General features: G+C 38.4%; 1 pseudogene; it reads left to right on the plus strand.

Annotated features, from left to right (window-relative positions):
* Nucleotides 1-1,591: 1,591 nt before the first annotated feature.
* Nucleotides 1,592-5,857, plus strand: LOC105537882 (annotated as a pseudogene).
* The last annotated feature ends 8,581 nt before the right edge of the window (nucleotides 5,858-14,438 follow it).

Consider the following 14,438-nt stretch of genomic DNA (forward strand, 5'->3'; position numbering starts at 1 on the left):
CTAGGGTAAGAAACAATGTTATTTTGCTCACAAATTGATGTAAGAAGGGCCTGGGAAAACTTTTAAGGATGATGAATATGTTTATTATCTTGATTATAGAGATTGTTCATGGTGTTTATATTTATTAAAACTTCTCAAATTGTATAATTAAAATATTTGCAGTTTGTTCTTTGCCAATTATACCTCAGTGGAGCTGCTTAAAAATATCGAAGGCAAGAATCAAATAAAAAACTTGATTTAAGAATAAGGTAAATAGCAGCTGAAGTTTTTCTGGAATATAGGGAAACAGAAGTGAGCAGTTTTTTGGACGAGCAAACTGCCATTAGTAGCATGCATAGGGTTTACAAAGTGCTTTTGTTAATACTGTCTTACAGTTTTAACTGTAAGACAAAGTGCTTTTGTTAATCCTGTCTCCTAAGGTTCTTCAGGGAACTTTAATATTGAGAAATGTCATGGAAATGCAGAGTCACCGAAGACCTCCTGAGCAAAGTAGGAAGCTTGGGAATCCTGGAATAGTGAAGACAGAAGAACCCTTAGGGATTATTCAACTGCTAGAGGAATTCTTAAAATTAACCTCCTTTCTGAAGGGAAGATTGGGGATGTAAAAGATTAACCTTTATTTGACTTCTTTTGATGGGAGGAGTGTTTCTGCCACTTTTATCTGCAGGAACAGGGCTCTCCACCAGCCTGTAGGCTTGGCCTGCCTCCCGTCCACCCTGTGGAGGAGCGCCTGCTTCAGAGGAGGAGGCTGGGCAAGTTCTTCTTCTGACTTTTAACAGGCAGTTATGCTTCAGAATAATTTGGTCTGTTATCTTTCTTCAGAGAATACATGACAAAAATGAGTCAGCAGGGAGGCAGGTTAGAGCAGTCTAAAGAAAAACAATAGATGCTGTGAAGATGAAAAAGAAAAAGTTTAGATTTCCAACGTTAGGATGAAGTTCAAGACTCATGCTTCCTCAGGGACTGCACGCCCTGGGACAGGCTAGGGAGATCCCTGGGCTCTTTGCCCCTCAGTCAGTTTTCTCACTGGGAGGCAGCAAGGCCTCATCTCTTTGAATTCCTGTCATTCATGCTGGAAGTGTTTTCTTTGCTTGAACTGGGATGGGCAGCTCACCAGGAGGTGAGCATTTCAGGAAGAGGAAGGCACTGCAGTTCTTCAGAGAGAGCTTGTGACAGTTGGAACTGAAGACTGGACTGCGTTCCTCCTCCACATGCTGAGTTTGCATTTAAAGGAGGGAGAGAGCTCTCTTAATTTGTGATTATTTTTCCTGGTTGCCTTGAAATTGAGCTGAGTGTTCCCCAGTGTTGTCATTTTTGTTTCACTGGGTGAACTGCTTTTAGAGAGCCCTGCTCTGAGATGGGGGATGTGTGAGCCCAGAGTCTTCTCTGCAGGACTAAGTTCCTGCTGCCTCTCCTTCAGACCCACCTTGGCTGGCAGGTGGACCACTGGGGAAACACCCCTTGCTCTTGCGGGGAAGGGTGGAGTGGGGTGGGGAGAAGCCAGTCCCAGGAGGATGGAGAGCAGTGAGGGCTGTCCTTGCTGCTCAGTGTCTGGGTGGCCTGGGTACTTTCTGAGGATCCAGGAAGGCCCATGGAAGAAGCAGGCCATGCAGAATCTGTCCGAATGTCTTATGCTCCTGTGGTTAGGTCAGGCTTTTATATCTTGGATTTTTTTTTCTTGAAAACACCGTGTGCATAAAAGAGAAAGTCACACACACACACACCCCCCCCCAACTTTGGCTGTAAATGGAAAGGACCTACTTCTTTTTCAGTGCTGCTTTTATTTTCATGGTTAATTATTTATTCATAAATCTTGCCTGAGAGATTTTATTTTGGCTCCCAAGCGATAAAAGCTCAAGGTCACAGGGGAAGTGTTTTCAAATGCTAAGTGATCCTCCTCCAACCTAACGTTGTAAAATTTTTATTTCAGGAGGAGCATTGCTCACAGGAGGGGTGATGACTTAATTTTAGCTCCCAGATGAAATACTGACTTCGCTGCTGATGAGGGATGGAAGACAGCACAGATCAGCGTAATGAGGGCTGTGGCGGAGCTGCCTTCACCCTAACTTGGCAACCCATTCATTGTGGGATGACCTTTATAAAATGATGATGATGTCGGGGGAAAGGAGGGAAAGTTTCAAGGATGCTAGGCTGCTGGTGATTTCTGCTTTCACTGGCAGCAAACAAAAAAATACATTGAGGAAAGATCTGATTTTTCTTGTGCCATTTGAAAGCTGTACATACTTATGTCCAAAAGGAAGTTTGCTTTCACATCCACTGATAACAATGGCCTTCAAAAATGCGACATTTTTTTCTCATTGTGCCACTGTGAGCTATGGTCACCCAAAAAGGGTGAAAATCATTCATATGAGATAAAGGGTTAATAGCTGAGATTTTAATCCTCTCTAAAAATTAGTTTTAGCTTGTTGACTTCTTAAGGTTTAAATGTTATTTTTTAGTAGTTACACGTGAAATAATATTCAGAAAGCATCCAAAAGTGAGTTCTTTTCCTCCAACACTGTCTTCCTATCCTTCAGTCCCCGTCTCTAGAGGCAGCCACCTAAGAAATTTGTTGATATTCTTCCATAAATAGTCTACATTTATAACACTTGCATATATATAAACCTTTAAAAATTAACTAACAACAGCATATCAGCAGTTTTGCTTGAGGCTATTTCATACCGGTACAAGTAGGAGCTCTGATGTTTTTCTGATATGAGAAGCCCCAGCCTTCTGTGGAAGAATTGGGTCTGGAACTGTGTAGTTCTTAATTTCTCTTCTACTCCCTTTCTTCAACCCCCAGTTATTTTCCTTTGCTCCCAAAATACCCAAAGGCAAGAAAGACATTCTCAGTGTAATTTTTGTATTAGTTAGGGTTTTTGCCAGGCTGCTATAACAAATAAACTTCAAGATATAATGGCTTAACTGAGATAGAAGTTTCTCTCTTCCTTCTATCACTGTACAGGAGAAGGTAGTCCAGGGCTGCCAGGTGTCGGTGAAGTCCTCTACTTAGAGCTCCCATCTCAGAGTCCAAGGCAGATGATAATTCTTGTTATTTCACCAGCAAAGGGAAATCAAAGAGAAAGAGTCAGGGAAGTACTTACACATTTCTTTTCAGGGGTACAACTCGTAGGTGGCACATATCATTTTTTCACATTCTGTTGTTCAGGGTTTATGCACATGGCCACATAGGCTGCCAGCTGAAACTCGGGAGTTCTGTTATCAAAGCAGGGAGGGTGGATATTATATGGTCCCAGTTGGGGGTGGGATGGTGTCTTGTTCTATATCCTGGCTCCAGGACTAGGGCTGACCCCCAGTGGAAAAGGAAACACTGGAAAAAGCTGAAAGAATCGTTTTTTTGGTAAGAAACCCTATAAAACTTCAGGTCCAGGTGACATAGTTCAATGCTGCACTGAACTGTGGTGGAAAAGGAGCAACTGTCCATCATCTCTTCCTGGAACACATGGGTATCTACCAATGGAGAAAGGAATTTACATTCTAGCAAGGAGAGACAGACAATAAACACAATTCAGTACATTAGGTAGCATGTTTGATAAGTGCTGTGGAGATAAACCATGAGGAAGGAAAATAGAGAATTGGGTGGTGGGGATTGTTGTGGTTTGAAAGAACAGCTTGTGAGGGCCTCTCTGAGAAAATGATTTTACGAAAAGGTCTGCAGGATGAGAGTGTGAGCTATGCAGACATCTACAGGAAGTGTATATTTGGACAAAGGGAAAAACAAATGCAAAGGCCTGAGAATGAGAACATGCTCAGTCTGTTTGAGTAAGAGAAGAGCAAGGAGACCAGTATGGCGGGGGCAGAGTGAGGGGGAGATGAGGAGGTGATGATGAGAGGGGAGGGAAGCCTATAGCATGGGGCCTTGGAGGCCATTGTAAGGATTTTGTTTTTTGTGTGGAGTGAGATGAGAAGGCAATGGAGGATTTTGCAAAGAGGAGACATGATCTGACTTACTTTAAACTGTCTTTCTGGTCTATGTTGAAAAGTGACCCTAGGAAGGCAGAGGATATTTATTTAGGTGAGGAATGATTTGGTTTAGGAGATGTAGTAAGAACATTGCATTCAGGATGTATTTTGAAGGTGGAGCCTACAATATGATGACGGATTAGATGTGGAGAGTCAGAGAAAGAGAGGGATCAAGACTGACTCTAGGGTTCCTGGCCTGAATAACTGAGGCAACGGAGCTGCCATTTCCTGAGATGCAGAAGGCACAATAGGGAGTGGATTCTGGAGAATGATTAGAAGAAGGTCAGGTTTTTGACATGTTAGGCTTCAAATGGGTATTAGACATCCAAGTGATATAATCTGAAACCCTGGGTTTAGCTGTACCTTTAGTCAGATACATTTCTTGAATTTTCTAGGTCTGTGAGCCAATGTAATTTTTTTTTGCACTAGGGTTTTTGCTTCAACTGCTGCAGGCAAAAGTCCTCATTTATTTACTATCTTATCTGTTCATTGTCTGCCTCCTTTTCAGGTGTATACTATGGAAGTTCACTGTGATCATCTATGTCTTTCTTTATTATCTGTCTTAGGTTGTAATCCATGAAAAGGCAAGAGCTAAAACTGTAACCTTCTCTTATAGCTCCTCCTAAGTTTCTCTCTCTCTCTCTCTCTCCCCCTCTCTCTCCCGCTTCCCACTCCCTCCCTCTGTGTGTGTGAGGGAGAGAGTGTGTGTGTGTGTGTTTTGAGGAAAACCATTAATATATTATTAATGATGATAATTCAATTTAAAATACATTTACTGAGTGTTGAATAAGACAGTGTCTGCCTTCAGGAGCAAAGAAGACAGATACATTAACATATAGTTATAATGCAATGTGTCATGAACTATAATAGGAGTATGGGAATACAAATCAGAGGAAAATTAAACCTGTTGGTTTCAAACCAAGCTATGGCTTACTTTCACGTCATGGTCTTATTTCCCTGGTGAATTCGATGGATCTGCCAGGAATCTTAACCAAATGTGTGGATGATGCAGCAGTTGTGTTGGGTGTACTGGCTGGACATGACCCCAAGGATTCTACCACAGTACAAGATCCTGTTAAACCATTCATACTTCCCAGTTTGATAGATGTAAACAAACAATGTATAGGAATTCCAAAAAATATCTTGTACCAGAATTATCAGTGAAGTACAATCTCTTCAGTCCAAAGTTGCTGACCTCTTTGAGTCTGTGAGGGCCAAAGTAATTGAAGCATCCCTTCCTCACACCAGTTATTCAGTTGTCTGCTACCATGTATTGCGCACATTGGAAGTGGCATCAAATATGGCAAGATTTGATGGGCTACGATATGGTCACAGATGTGAAATTGATGTGTCCAATGAAGCCAGGTATGCTGCAACCAGACAAGAAGGATTCAATGATGTGGTGAGAGGAAGAATTCTCTCAGGAAACTTTTTCTTGTTTAAAAAAAACTATGAAAATTTTTTCATCAAAGCACAGAAGGTGAGATACCTCATTGCTAATGATTTTGTGAACGCTTTTAACTCTGGAGTAGATGTCTTGCTAACTCCCACCACCTTGAGTGAAGCAGTACCATACTTGGAGTTCATCAAAGAAGACAACAGAACAAGAAGTGCCCAGGATGATAGTTTCACACAGGCTCTAAACATGGCAGGATAGCCAGCAGTGAGTATTCCTGTTGCACTCTCAAACCGAGGTTTGCCAATAGGACTGTAGTTTACCGAATGTGCATTTTGTGACCTGCAGCTTCTTACAGTAGCCATATGATTTGAGAAATAAGTACAGTTTTCTGTTATTAAACTTCAAGAGCTCATGGATGATTGTCCATCAATCCTTGAAAATGAAAAGCTGGTCTCTGTCTCTCTAAAATGGTAGAGAGAAATATATAATGCAAATTAAAATGACTTTTAGAGATTCTTTAAAAAAAGAAATTAGAAATTATTGCTTGCATTTTTAACTTGGTGATGGTTCCTTTTAGACATGGAACCATAAAGATGTAAAATTTACAGAAGGATTAACTTAGTCTGAAAAGCATAGAGGTTAATTCACAGCTAAGATAATACAGAAATTTGTCAAGGACAGAATATGGTAAAACCTGTAAGAAGCAAAGGCAAATTAGCGATTGACTTTGGACTTCATCATCTCTTTTTATTTCCTCCCCCTTTTTATGACATTTAAAATGTAATTAAAATGTTCTGAGAGTGTTTCTAGCATGTATTTTGATCTTGACTTGGGTCTAGCTTAATAGTCCAACTTTTGAGTGTCGTAGATTAATAAAATATTAGGGCTAGAAGTAATCCCTCTTTTCCTTGCTATGCCTATCACCCTTACTTGATGTCTGCTAACACCTATAGTCTATACAATTGTCTTCTAAAGTGTACCCATGGATGCTAGTTCTATGGAATACTAACAGTTATATGGGAAAAATGGGCCTGGACCAGTCAAGTAAGTTTCCTTCCTCAGGACCTGTGGAGTCTTTTGCATACTAATGTACACAGAGAATGTCCAAGATGGAACTGAGGGTGGAGAGTGAAATATGGTGTGTACAATATTCAGGGTTTCCCCAGATGATTTATATTTGCTAACAAATGATGGGTAGTCTTGGATTTTTCTCTGCTTTATGTTTGTGTCTCAGTGAAATTTTGTGTTCTATCACACTCAGTACTTAAATGGCAGTGTTTGTTGTTTGTTTATTTGCTTTAAGTAAAAAATTAGTTTAATTTTTTGAAGCAAAGTAAAAATTGTAGCTTGCCTTACTTTTAAAAACAGCTTTATAGAGGTGTAGTTGGTATAACTTAAATGTACATATTTAAAGCATAAAATTTGCTAAGTTTTGATGTATGTATGTAATTGAGAACTCATTATCGCAATCAAGATAATGAACATCTTCGTCATTCCCAAAGTTTTCTTGCATCTTTTCCCTTCTTCCTGATCTCTTTTGCCTACCCTCTCCATATCCCCAGGATCATGTGCTTTCTGTCAAATAGATTAGTTTCTGTTTTCTAGTATTTTCTATAAATTGAATCAGAGTATATACTTTTTCTTTTTTTTGGTATAATGTCTTTTACACAGCATAAGTATTTTGAGATTTATCCATGTTGTTGCATTTTCAATAGTTAATTCTTTCTTGCCATTGAATACTGTTCCATTGTATGGTTATATCACAGTTTGTTTATTCATTAATGTGATGATAGCTCATTGGTTTGCTTCCAGTTTCTTGCTACTCCAAACGAAGCTGCTATGAACATTTGGGCACAAATCTTTATATGTACACATGTTTTCATTCTCTTGGAACTACCCCTAGGCATGATCATAATAGGTGTACGTTCATATGTTTAAGAAACTGCCTAACTGTTTTTAAAAGTAGTTCTGCCATTTTGACATTTCTGTCAGCAGTATAGAGTTCCACTTCTTTCACATCTTTGCCAATACTTGGTATGGCCAATAATTTTAATTTTAGTCATTCTGATAGATGTGTAGTGGTATTTACCTGAAGTTTTAATTTGCATTGTCTTGATGACTAATGATGTTGACCCTCATTTCATGTGCTTATTTGCTATGCTTATATCTTCTTTAGTGAAGTGTCTGTTCAAATATTTTGCCTGTTTAAAATATATTAGGTTTTGATTATTGAGTTTTGAGGGTTCTTTGTGTATTCCAATGCAAATTCTTTATCAGATACATGATTTGCAAATTTTCTTCTAGTATTTGGTTTGTATTTTAATCTTTTAACAGTGACTTTTGAGAACAGACATTTTAAATTTAGTTAAAGTTCAATTTGTCAATTTTTTTCTTCATGGATCTTGGTTTAGTGTCATAGCTAAGGGTTATCTTTGACAAATCCAAGGTCACAAAGATTTTCTTTTATGTTTTCTTCTAGAAGTTATATAATTTTAGGCTTACATTTAGATTATGATACATTTTGAGTTAATTTTTGTATATTATGCAAAGTTTAGCATGGACCAAAGTTTACTTTATTTGCACATAGATATCCAATTCTTTCAGCACCATTTGATAGTAAAACTATCATTTGTCCACTGAATTGCCTTTGCACTTTTGTAAAAAAATCAGTGGTCCATATATGTATGGGTCTATTTTTGGGTTCTCTCTTCTGTTCCACTGATCTATTTGTGTGTCTGTTTGACAATACTACATTGTCTTGGTTAGTGTAGCTTGAGGGTCAGCAAACTTTTTCCATAATGGGTCAGATAGTAAATATTTTAAGATTTGTGGGGCACATATGTCCTCTGTAGTGTGTGTGTGTGTGTGTGTTTCTAACAAGCATTTAAAAATATAAAAACCACTCTTAGCTTGAGGACTGTAAAAAACAGGTCATGGGCTGAATTTGGTCTGCAGGTCTTAATTTGCTAACTCCTGCTATAGTGTTATAATACATTTTGAAAGTGGGTTGTGTTAGTCTTCCAACTATGTTCTTTATTTTCAAAGTTGTTGTTGCTATTCTAGGTCCTTCACATTTCCATATGAATTTTAGAATCAGTTTTTCAATTTCTACAAAAAAGGAATTTGGGAATTTTGACTGGTGTTTCCTTTTGGGGTTGTGTTGATTCTGTAGGTCAATTTTGGGAGAAATGACATTTTCACAGTATCGAGTCTTCTGGCTCATGAACATGATATATCTCTCCATTTATCTAGGTCTTTGTTGATTTATCTCAGTGATTAACACTGAACAGGTCTTGTGTACCTTTTGTCATACCTAACCTCAGGTATTTAATATTTTTTAAGCTACTGTAAATAGTAGTGTCTTGCAATTTTGAATTCTGTTTTTTGTTGCTTGTATAGAGAAATAAAATAGTTTTATGTGTTGATTTTATAAAATGCAACTCTGCTAAACTCGCTCACTAATCCTGATACCCTTTAAACATATTTCATAAGATTTTCTATATAGACTTTCTTTTTTTTTTTGAGATAGAGTCTCACTCTGTCGCCCAGACCGGAGTGCAGTGGCGCGATCTCGGTTCACTGCAAGCTCTGCCTCCCGGATTCATGCAATTCTCCTGCCTCAGCCTCCTGAGTAGCTGGGATTACAGGCGCCTACCACCACACCTGGCTAGTTTTTTGTATTTTTAGTAGAGATGGGATTTCACCATGTTAACCAGGATGGTCTCAGTCTCCTGACTTTTTGATCCGCCCACCTTGGCCTCCCAAAGTGCTGGGATTACAGGCGTGAGCTACTGCGCCTGGCCTACTTAGACATTCTTGTCATCTGCAAACAAAAATATTTTTAGTTGTCCCTTCCCATTCTGGACAATTTTAATTTTTTTTTCTTGACTTTTGGCACTGGCCTTAACTTCCAGGACAATGCTAGGTAGAAGTGATGAAGGAAGACATATTTGTCTTTTCCTAATCTTAGGAGATGATTAGTTTGCTAGGGCTGCTATAACAAAATATTGCAGACTGGGTGGCTTAAACAACAGAAATGTATTTTCTCACAGTTCTGGAGTCTAGGAGTCCACGATCAAGGTGCTGGAAAGTTTGGTTTCCTCTGAGGTTTCTCTCCTTGGCTTGCAGATGGCCACCTTTTCACATGGTCTTTCTCTGTATCCGTCTGTGTCCTATTCTCCTGTTCTTATGAGGGCTCCAGTCATACTGGATTAGGGCTTAGCCATGTGTCCTCATTTTACCTTAATTACATCTTTAAAAACCATATCTCCAAATACCCATGGTACATCTTAAGGTACCAATGGGTTAGGATTTGAACATATGAATTTGGAGGATGGGACGTAATTCAGCCTGTCATGGGGGAAAGCATTCAATCTTTCATCATTACGTACGATGTTAGCTGTAGGTTTTTTGTAGCACTGTTTCATGTTGTGGAAGTTCCCGTCTATTCTTAGTTTGCTGAGAGTATTTATCAGGAATTAATGGAATTAATATTGAAATTTGTCAAATGCCTTTTTACATCTGTTGAGCTAGTATGATTTTTCTTAATTTGTTTATACTGTGCTTTTAGAATGTTATCCAACTTTGTATTCCTGGGATAAATTCTAATTGGTCATAATGGATTAACTTTTAAATATATTGTTGGATTCCATTTTCAGAGATGTGCTAGCTAATGAGACGATAAAACTAGAAAATGTAAGTGACATTTATACACAAAACATAAAAAAGGTCAAAACTAAAAGAATTATTTGAAAAAAAGTGTGCTGAATTTAAAACATGGAAGAAATAGACGTTGAAAATTTTATGCATAAAATAGAACTTCATATTGATAACACTAAAAATCATATATAATTGCTAAACTGTTTTAAAGATGTTTGCTGGGAAATATAGGATAATTATGTAGCAAAATAGCTTAAGCTACTTTGACATGTAGGTGTAACTGTATTTGGACACAATAGCTTGATGTAATTTTGAACTGGCTAATGAGATAAGACCAACTCAAAGAACAAATAAACTTAGCAAAGTGTTTTTCATTGAAATTTGACTTATACACTGATATTATTAACTTGCAATTCTTTTTATATATGTGCAACTTGAACATGATGGTGGTTTGAAGAATTAATTTTTTAAGCTTCACCGTTGACAGTTATGATTAACTCTGAACTATATAAATCTGTGAAGGATTACAAAGTTAACAAGTATGTTTTAGAGTTTAAGTTTTGTATAGAAGTATGCTCTGATGTCACACTTCCAGTGAAAAGAAAATTTTCTGAAGTAGTTACCTAGATCAAGGAGCTTGGGCCAGAAGAAAAATCACTGCATTGTTTCCTTTATTGCAAAAGTCATGCTATGAAAAAAGCCTAAATAAACAATGTGCCAAGTGACACAATAAAAATTGTAAATTAAGTAAAGTGGAATGCATTACATTCTAGATTATTCTCTTTACTATGTGATAACATGGAAGATGAATTACAAATGACTCATTACATATTAAGGCACAGTGATTGTAGAGCAGAAAAGTTGAGCGTGCTTGATTTATAGAATAAGCTCTTAATACTTCTGCAAGATAAGAAAAGTATTAGGTTTCATCTTCTTAAAGAGGTAAATTGGACATCTGAACTGCTCGTTTGTCTCGTATCTTTGGTATTATAATGATCCTAATACTTCCATAAAAGGAAGGAGTACAGAATAATTGTCAGTGGCAGATAAGATCAAAGGACAAGAACAAAATTGGAAGCTTAGAAGAACAGAGATTTAAAGATTATTATGACATGTTCCATAATTTAACAATTTTCACCTAAGTCATGATCCTGATTATTTCAAAAATGTAAAATGTTATCACCAAACACTTGATGAATTTTGGCAGAATTTTTGCATTTTATTTTCTACTAAAAATATTCTTACATAGGGGGCCAGGCACCCTGTAATCCCAGCTCTTTGGGAGTCTGAGGCGGGCGGATCACAAGGTCAAGAGTTCGAGACCATCCTGGCCAACATAATGAAACCCCGTCTCTACTAAAAAAGTACAAAAAATTAGCTGGGCGTGGTGGTGGGCGCCTGTAATCCCAGCTACTCTGGAGGCTGAGGTGGGAGAATCACTTGAACCCAGGAGGCGGAATTTGCAGTGAGCCGAAATTGCTCCATTGCACTTCAGCCCCGGTGAAAGTGCAAGACTCTGTCACAAAAAAAAAAAAAAAAAAAAAAAAAAAAAAAATTCTTACATAGAAAATTTATTGATCTGAAATCCATTCCTTTCATTGAGAGATAATTTAAATTTCATTATGACTTTACTGGAAAAAGTTGTTGGAGTGGTTACTGATGGATTGAAAATAAATATCAAAAATAAAATATTGCTTTCTTCATTTTGAATAAAGTTCCAACATAAATGTGCTAAGCTTGCTAAAATTCCTTTTAAAATCACTTCTAATCCTCCTGTCAACATATATCTGTAAGACTCGTTTCTCTACTATCAGTGTTATGAAACACAGAAATAATTTAGGTATACATTATCATAAGTGAGAAGCATTGTGATCAATCCAAACTTAATCAAATACATTAACCAGCACAAAGCATGCTAATTTGTCATGTTAAGAACTTTAATACTGATAAATCTGATGTTCCTTCAGAGTATGCACTTCAGTGTTTAGCATGTGGACTCACTCTTCCACACTCTTTGTTTAGTTACAATTGCAGAATGACAAAAATTATCATTGTATACAAGTGATTCATTACTTATTGTCCTATATACACACTTTCAATAAAAGAGGCATATAATGTTTGCTATTCTTTTCTTTTTTCTAGGTTATGTTTATTCTTATATTTATTGAAATGTAATTTTATGTCTGCTGAATATCATAAATTTGGAGGTTATATTTTGTTCATTTTGCTTTTTCTAATTTATTTTTCTGGCAACTTCATTTTTAAAGATAAAATGTTTTTAGAACAGTTTTAGATTTCCAGAAAAATTGCAAAGATAGTGTGAGTTCCTATATACCCTACACCATTTCCCTGTTTTTTAACAGCAGTGTGGTACATCTGTCACAATTAGTGAGCCAATATTGATACATATTATTAACTAAAGTCCACAGTTTATTCAGGTTTGTTTAATTTTACCTGATCTTTATCTGTTCTAAGATTGCATCTAGGGTACTGCATTACATTTAATTATTGTGTCTCCCTAGACTCCTCTTGGCTGTGATAGTCTCTGAGACTTTGTTTTTGTTGACTTTGACAGTTGTGAGGAGTACTGGTTGGGTAGTTTGTAGAATGTCCCTCAATTCAGGTTTCCTTAATTTTGCCTGATCTTTTTCTGTTCTGGGATTGCATCTAGGCTAGTGCATTACATTTAATTACCGTGTCTCCCTAGGCTCCTCTTGGCTGTGATAGTCTCTGAGACTTTGCTTGTTTTTGTTGACTTTGACAGTTGTGAGGAGTACTGGTTGGGTAGTTTGTAGAATGTCCCTCAGTTGAGATTTTTCTGATGTTTTTTGTCATGATCAGACTGTGGTTATCATAATCCATTATTAAATCATATTTTACAAGTGCACAGATGCATGGTGGATTGGATATTCAAAACAAACAAACAAACTAGTTCTTCTCTGCAGATGGTTGATGAAGCATGCTTTTGTGAAACTGGGGTCACACAGCATTCAGGGTGTTACTGAATGACCTAGGGAAAGGTGATTCCAGACCTCCTCTGGATTCTGGGGCTCCCAGCAGAAGAACTTTTGCTCTGAGATTTTCCTGGAACATCTTTTAGTCTCTGTGTCTTTCTCATTGATCTTCAGATTCCAGGGGAGGAACTATGATGAACTCAGGGTGGAGAAAGTCAACTAGAAAATATTTGGTGATTTGGGGGTTGGGTTTGCAGGTGTGGGGCTTTACCTGGATGTCAGACTGGGGGAATTGATGTGTCTGAGCTCACTCATTCCCACCTCCTTCATGCCACCCCCCAGCAGGCACACTTGACAGCAATAATTTAACTTAAGCATACCCTGAGAATGACACTGTGATCTAAGAAGAATGTATGTTCGAAGTCCAGGAGTGGCCAACCTGGAGATTCAGTCTTTATCTATGAAGGACATCTGAACCTCTAGCCCATCACTTAGAATGCAGGTCATACAGAGGATCGAGGTTTTTTGTTTTGGGTTGAATGGAGGTTGCAAGGTAAAGGTTGCTGGATGGAGGGTGCTAAGTAAAAATACTATGTAAGCTGTATACTTTTTACAAATGGTAGTGGTTCTCCTGTTCAGCCCCACTGCCACTGGACCATCCTTGTATGAAAATTCCCCCTAATAAACCCCATGTCTCCTTTGCTGTCTCTGGATCTCTCTCTCTTTTTTTTTTTTTTTGCCCTCTTGGACATGATACCATCCTTACTGGAGTCAGTAGGGGTCTGGCATGCCACCCAGGTGTCCATTTTTATTTTCTATATATTCTTTGTTAATTCCAAAGCCCTGCCTTCTTCTTCTTTCAGAGTTGGAATTGTTTTACTTTCCAAAGGGGTTTGATGAGACACTGCTTACTAGCTCATCCAATAGGCCAGGCTGGTAAAGCAGGATATTTCCCTGACCCCTTCATTGGTAGGAATTGGGGTGCATGGGCACCAGCAGTGGTGAACTCCACTCAATTGCTGCTCCACCCCTTATGAGATGGGGAGTGCAGATGAGTGGGTACAGGAGTTGGGGTGGGTGCTTTTGGATACCAGCAAGAGCCAACCCTGTACTGGCCCTGTTGCAGCCTCTAGGGGAGGGTGCCCATGACCCCTGAAGCCCCAGAGGAAGTATTATACAGTGCCCTTTTAGCTTTGCCATCCACTGATGGCTTAAGTGTTAACAGCTCAGTGGAGGGTCAGTGTGACAGCCTTTTGAACCCACACTTGTGGCACTTGAGTTCTTAACTGGTGTCCAGGAGGAATGAGGTGGCATGAACGAATTGAAGGTGGTAAATGTGGGGGATTTTAGTGCTGATGAAAGTGGCTGTCAGCTGGAAGGGGAGCTGAAAAGGGGATAGAGAGGGAAGGTAATCTTCCCCTGGAGTCTGGCCGTCCCTGGTT

The sequence above is a fragment of the Mandrillus leucophaeus genome, unplaced genomic scaffold (genome assembly GCF_000951045.1).
Source record: "Mandrillus leucophaeus isolate KB7577 unplaced genomic scaffold, Mleu.le_1.0 Scaffold1029, whole genome shotgun sequence".
Classification (NCBI taxonomy): domain Eukaryota; kingdom Metazoa; phylum Chordata; class Mammalia; order Primates; family Cercopithecidae; genus Mandrillus; species Mandrillus leucophaeus.